This window comes from Anneissia japonica, unplaced genomic scaffold (assembly GCF_011630105.1).
Source record: "Anneissia japonica isolate Jap-2015-1 unplaced genomic scaffold, ASM1163010v1 scaffold1785_len1016330_cov206, whole genome shotgun sequence".
NCBI classification, from domain to species: Eukaryota; Metazoa; Echinodermata; class Crinoidea; order Comatulida; family Comatulidae; genus Anneissia; species Anneissia japonica.
The window spans coordinates 902,652-910,020 of record NW_022694363.1 but is presented as its reverse complement, the minus strand read 5'-3'; positions in this window follow the sequence as shown (position 1 = coordinate 910,020).

The window sequence follows — 7,369 nt, the reverse complement described above, 5'->3', positions numbered from 1 at the left end:
TATATATATATATATATATATATATATATATATATATATATGGAAAGACAGACAGGTAGCTTTGTAAAGCCTGTCGTGTATATGATAACTTTATAACTATCGTGACGTCTGCAGACCTGAAGGTCGTGATTCGGTGTCTATTTTTAGTCAACTGCAACCTTGTTACAGATAAACAGTCGCGTCAACCGGACGCATAAATTGAAGTTTACTGGAACAAAGGCAGAAGTAATAAACATAGGCCTACGTAACACATGATCATTCACTGACTTTGTCAAAGTTGTCCGTCACATGGAACAAAGCATTTAACTTTTGGATGTCATCCTTGATGTTATTATAACACCCAACAACATTTGAATAAGTCCAACACAGGGAACAAAGCGTCTTTATAATGCAGGTCCGTATCCAGGACTGCCAATGGGACGGGAAACGGGGGTGTGTTCAAATTATGACCAACTGGGGCACGGGGTAACCTAAAAAGGGCCACAGGTGCTAGTAGAGTCAAGAGTCAACAGATACGGTTGGATCGCATCTAGTACAAGGTTTCGGTGGTTTATAATCAATTGCAGCATATTAGGCCTACCGGTTAAATGTAAACATTTAAGATTTTTAAAACTTGATTAAAGAATATAAAACATTTTAGGTTCAGTACAATTTCGATTGTCTAGTGAACCTTCCGTACGCACCCATCGCACCTGATAGGCTATGTCACCAATCAATCAATCAATCAATCAATCAATCAATCAATCCAGGAGTGCCAGTCAATAGGGGCGGGTCTAGTCAAGCACATCATAAATTCTAGGTTAGGGCTAATTATACAGACATTAAGACCCACCCTACAGTATCCAAAATTGTTAAGACAGTCGAGAAAGTACTGAATATAAAATTTGTTATTTTCTGTAATAAAACTTAATACCAGTCGAGTTAAAAAGTCAGTAGATGCAGATAACACATTGGTAGCTACCTGAAAGACGAAGCAAACTATAATATAACGTACTTGAAAAAAGGGAGATTTTTAACTGATGTAGAATATTCTGGTTTATTTATTCAAAAAGAACATCAACATTTGACATGGTAGCATACGCTGAATTGCTTCATATTGAGAGTAAAATGAATAATAGTAGCTATATATTAATATGAAAAAAAAATATTAACAGCATAACATTATTTTCAAAACTGTTATAATCATTGACAAAACTTACAATTTAATAAAAGGTACAGTCATTATAAATTTGAAATTACTAAAAATAATTATGTGACTTTTCATTTATTTTAAGATAAGCAAAAATATTTTAAAAGCACTTATTTACAATAGGGGATTGGTTTATGGTTAGAATTGTTTCACTTCAAACATGGTTTGACTTTATTTAAAAATGATTGGAAACAAGAAGCTCACCACGAATATCAGTTCCTAATTCCCACCAAATACGAGGAAAAGAATTAAAGAAATTAAATTTATAGGTATTAGTTCTGGAGAATGTGTTGATAAGTTAAAGATGATCTAAGTGTCTTTTGTTAAACTACATAGTTTAAGATATTTATATTTAATTTACCATTATAATGATTTATAATCATTATAATCTAATAATCTTAATTATATTAACAACTGACATCATATTAAGTAATTTCAAAGGTTCCTGATATTCTAAATGATTAAATTGCAAATTACATGTTTTTGTCACTCATTTGTACTTTTTATAAAGCTATATTATTTTTATTTGTATGAGGGGATCACGATGGTAAACCTTATTCAAAAATTAGACGAATAAGGGCAAGCAATATCTTTAATTATATGCACTATGTAAGTCTATTATTATTAGGCCTAATTATTATTATTAATAATATTATTATTATTATATTATTATTATTATTATTAATATTATCATCATCATTATTAATTATTATTATTACTATTATTATCATTATTATTATTATATCATCCTATATTAATACATTTTTTAAATAATCGTGTGAAAAATAGCTCTAATTCCATCATTTTAACCATTAAGCATAATACCGTACGCTTTCAAATTCTAAGTGTAGGGCCTATCATCAGTGGAGCATTGCCGTACATTAAGATGGATTCCTGAGCTTAGTGTATTTCTTGAATCAGTCTCATGTATTTTCATTATTATCACGTGGTAGCAGGTCAGATCTTCTACATTTCGTTCTTTTCGTGTTTATATTTTTCTATTTTGTGTTTTATAGGTTTAACTTTTATTCTTTTGTATGGACATGAAATTCCGAAATAAAAGATGAATGAATGAAAAATTTGAGAACTGCGACTTCTCTAAACATATTTGAATACAAATTGTACGAGGCACTAAATAAGAAAATATAACCGGTTACGACCATCTGCTTTAAATGCAGGGCCCCAATTGAAATCAGTGTTTTAATTGTTTGGGCTACCCTGGGTAAATAAATGTAAATAAATAAATAATGAAATGATTATATTCATTTAGAATTATATTTAATAATAGCATTAATTGACATTAACAAAATCTATATCCTAATTAATTAATTAATTAGATTTAAAATCTAGAAGTACTTTCAAAACAACAGCGAACTTTGGACACTCTAATTAACGACCCCTCCGATTAAAGACGACTTTTCTCAGTGGTCCCACAACAATTGTCTTTTATCTTTATTATTCTAGAGAACAAGTTGCTAAAGACCATGACAACCACGGTTCCAAAAGTGGTCTTTACTAGAGCAATACTCGCTGATTAGAGGGAGAAACCTTAGAAATAAAACAAACAAAATGTTTAAGTCAATTGGTATCACCATGCATCACAAGATCAGCAGCATAAAACTACATGAACATGACAGGGACAGACCAAGAAAGTGGAGGAGGCGACTTAACTGATTTGGGCACCTTACTTAATTAATTAATATAAAGATGCTAGATAACATCGCTGCAAAGATAACTACTGTAAAATAAATTCAAAGAAAAGTTTTTCAAAGAAAAAAAAAAGAAGAAATACCGCAGAGCCTATTTTTGACGGCAAGTCTCAATATATCAATAAGGAACTTGGTTGTCATAGTGAATGCATAGCCGTTTAGCATCAGTCGACAGAAATGACATTTCCGGTATGGCACGTGCCCCTGTAAGTCGCACACGAGTGAAATCATGAATTTCCTTGGTCACGTGTCAACATGTTCTTTGTTTGGAAACAACAACAAATTGTAATCAAGCATGAAAGTTTGCATATGTGATATAACAATCAAACTTAGATTATTTAGATTAGATTGTTAACTATCTGGTTCAACACATTGTCACATTGACGAGTATCAACGTTCAAATAAATAAAACTTAAAATAAATATGGATTTATCGAAGCATGACACCATGACATAATATATCAACATGTCTACCTGAAACAAAAACTTATTAACATTTTTGAAGTCTGATTGTTAATTCTAGGTAGTGGCGAATTCAAGGGCATCCCCCCCCCCCCTTTCTACATTTATCAAAATTAAAAAGGGGGAAAAATATAAAAATTAAAAATTATATCTTTCTTTATTCTTTATTTCGTGACCGGTAAGGTCAAATTGAACGTTTATTACAATAGATATCAAAATTACAACATGACAATATAAGTCAAATATTAAAAAAAAAATATTCAAATTGTGGCCACCACTTGTGGCCACCAAGCAAAACTTCGAAACGTGTCGAATTACAAATGAAGTAAATGATAACAATTGCGAAATATACACAGTAAAAGACTTTGGAGCAAAAAATAAATTAAAAACAACAATCAAAAAGCAGTGTTGTTAAAATTGGAAAAAATAATAATCATCATCCACTAAGGAGCTTCACAATTTTTGATCAGCTCTGAAGTTGTTGACTCAGGCACGTGATTTGGAATCAGCTTCCACTTAACATCCGTCAGTCTTCATCTCTCCAACCATGATGGAATTAGTTTCTTCAACCATGTGCGTCGATCGGTTGGGAGAGGGACATTTCCTCCCACCCCCACCACATTTCAAAGTTGGGGGAACACCATATCAATTGTCCCCACCCCCAACTTTTCACCAATCTTCTATAGTTAAAAACCACACTTTTCAAAAGCGAGTGCAAACAACAATTACCAACAGGCGAAATGTCATGAATTGTCTGTCTGTTGCCTGGGCATTTCCAGACAGAAGACGGGTAGTTAAAAATCATTTTGTTTTCACATTTCTTATCTCATTAACCAATCTATCGATTTTATGGGTTATCAGGTTCAATTTATTGTGAAAACAAAAAAAGGCTACCTTGGCATTAACATTTTTATAAGGACTCAAATTAAAGTGCACGATTTCTACTATAAACGATTTATTCCTTTTCTATGTATAATAAAACCCGTATATAGTATTTAATATCTGTATAGATATATAAACCGAGGGGCGGCCGCGCCGCTCCCCCCCCCCCACCTTTTTGGCAGAAAATATATACCGGTAGGCTTCATAACCGCAAGGGAAAGGCGCAAAATAAATACCCAGTACCAGTACCAGTAGGCCTAATGCCTATGAAGAATTTTGTATGAGCGGAAAGAAATGCAAGAAAAGAAAGAAGGAAGAAGGAGAAGGTGGTGGAGGGGGTGGGGGGAGGAAGAGAGTGTTTACCCAGTCTACGGCCGAGTTACATTGGCGAATCTGGGGGTGGGATCAGGGGTCCTGACCCCCTCCTTTTGGCAAAAAAAAAGAGAAAAAAGCATTCTAGACCTACCTTTCCAGGACTCGTGAGCTGATTTTTTCCCCTTCATCTAGGAATCAAAAATTTCTCGGTGGAGGACGCTCCGACTCTCTTTTATTTTTGGAGTTCATCGATTCTTGGAAAAAAGATTACATATGCAACGTATGTATAGGCCTACCGGTACACACATAATAGGCCTATTTACTGTAAGAATGAGAAAAATTTACCTGACCATTTTCAAGGGGGAAAACCTTGAATTATGAAGAACATGAAAGTCATTAAAAGACACCTCGGAAGTCGGGAAACCTCATTTCCCGCCATCTAGGAATCAACATTTTCCCGGGGGACAACCGAACCCCCATCCCCCATTCCCTTTTGAATTGTTTCAATAAATTTATTTTTTGTTTTACGTCGTGCGGCTTTTATATTCTACAAGCAGTGAACACCGCTTTCGCGACTCGCGAGAAGAATGTCAAACATGCATATACATTTTTATCAGTTCATGTAAATTACATTAAATAGCGCCCTCTATAATTTCGGCCTTAACTGTATAGGAAAATAATAATGTGGGCGGCGCCTGTCAGTTTTAGAGGGGGCCCTTACATTGAGACTTAAAGACAGATAAAAAGCCTAGTGGGATCACATAAGCCTTCTGTACGTACTAATACAGATGTTTATTTATTTTAACTCTGGTAACCCTTTCTGTATTGTATTTGTATTCTGTTTGATTTGCTTTGGTGAACGCAACAATTTTTTTGGTGCCACCATTCCGAAGGTGTATGTTCGAATAAATAAATAAATACAACCATAACTGAAGACTATTTAAGTGTCTATATACAACCACCGGGGGCAGTTGGCACAATAAACAGTCTGCCTGTACCTTGTTGGATAATTTTACTTCGCTGTCCGTTTATTTATCTCTGTGTGGATCATTTCACTCTACAGTATCGAAGACGTTATTAGAAAATTACATTCGGTGCCACAGTAGGCCACACACAAAGGTGCATTCACGTTAACACATAAATTATAAACAACGAATTAAAACGATTAACTAAATTAATTTAAAAAAAAATCCTAGGCCTACACACTTACATATTGTAATTGGCAATAAAATTGTACAAAAAAAAAAGAAGAAAACTACCGGACAGAGAGAGGTGCCTGCAACTAGGTGTCAATCAGGGGAAGTCACAAGAAATATAGCGAACCATTTCTTCCCCTGTAGGCCTATATAAATGGAAACATTTCCACAGTACATTATCATTAAAAAATATAAACAAATTCTAGAAAGAAAAAGGAAAATATAATCAAATTCAAATAAATAATTACTTTACATACGGTAGTATAGATAATTAAATTGGTTTATAATTAAACACAGCCCCCTTTTGGGAGGTTAAAAAAAAAGAAAAAAAAGAAGAAAAAAAGAGAGTAAAAGAAAAAAATGATAGCCCAGAATGCCTCAAATGTTATGTTCGGGCGTCTAGAACACAAAAATTTCGCGGGGGCATGCCCCGGACCCCCTACGACAGTGTTGTCTCAATCGGCCCAACTTTCGCCCCCCCCCCACCCTTTTGGACATTTCTGGATCCGCCCCTGGCTTTTATGGTCGAATTCTGTTTCTTTTGATCAATGCATGTGTTTTGAAGGTTGATATCACTGCCTAGGTTTAATTTCAACTTGAGTGTTGGACTACCTGATATGAAATACAGCCATTGCATAATAGCAGCATGTCATTTTATTCCTCTCAGATAGACTTCTTAAGGTTAGCTAGTAAGCGCAAGTATAGATCTAGCTTTAATTTTAAGGCTTCCCTTTAAGAAATAAATTTATCTAACAAGTAGGGCTCCAGTATGGGTGTAGATTTAAGATGGAACATTTTTACATCACGGGGCGTTCAATTGACGTAGGCCTATACCATTAGTGAAACATTTAACTTTACCATGGGTGCAGATCATGCGGTGGGGGGGGGGGGGGGGGTTGGGGGGGGGGGGGGGGGGGGGGTTAACACGTCCCCCACCTCATATCAATTTTGTTTGGGCTGTTTTTACCACAAAACATTTTTAATAAGAAAGGCAAAAGTATTGAACAGATTGAGCGCGCTGCACGGCGCAGTGTTTGGACATATTCGAAAAGGGTATACCAGTATACAAATTCTACATTAAATACAGTACTTAATAGGCCTACTATAAAAAATACATTCCAAATCTATGCATAACACTGTAGATATAAAAATATGTCCACTATAGCATATTCATTTAATGAAGTCTTTGATACAGCAGGTAAAATATTTTCAGTTCAGAAAATGTAACGCGCCAATTCCCTGGGTTGGCTGTGGGCCTGGGCAGTATTTCTTTTTAAAGCCTTTAAAAGAATGAAAAAATGACGAAAAAAGATTCATACAATCAGATTAATTTTATATATAACTGATCACAAGAAATTTGCTTTCTGTTGCTGCATCAACCTAAGCAATCGGATTAGTGTAGGAGAAAGTTATGATGTTGTAAAGAAACCACTCCTCATAAGCCAGCTCAAATCCCACTGAATACACACTAATATCGCTCATATTTTCGTAATTGAACCCAAAAATGACGGGACGAAATATTGAAAACAAATATTTTGTAATTTTTTTGCAATAAGCTATACTTATAACCTTCTATAAACCGTTCAACCTAATTTCTCACCTCTAATTTTTGAGTTA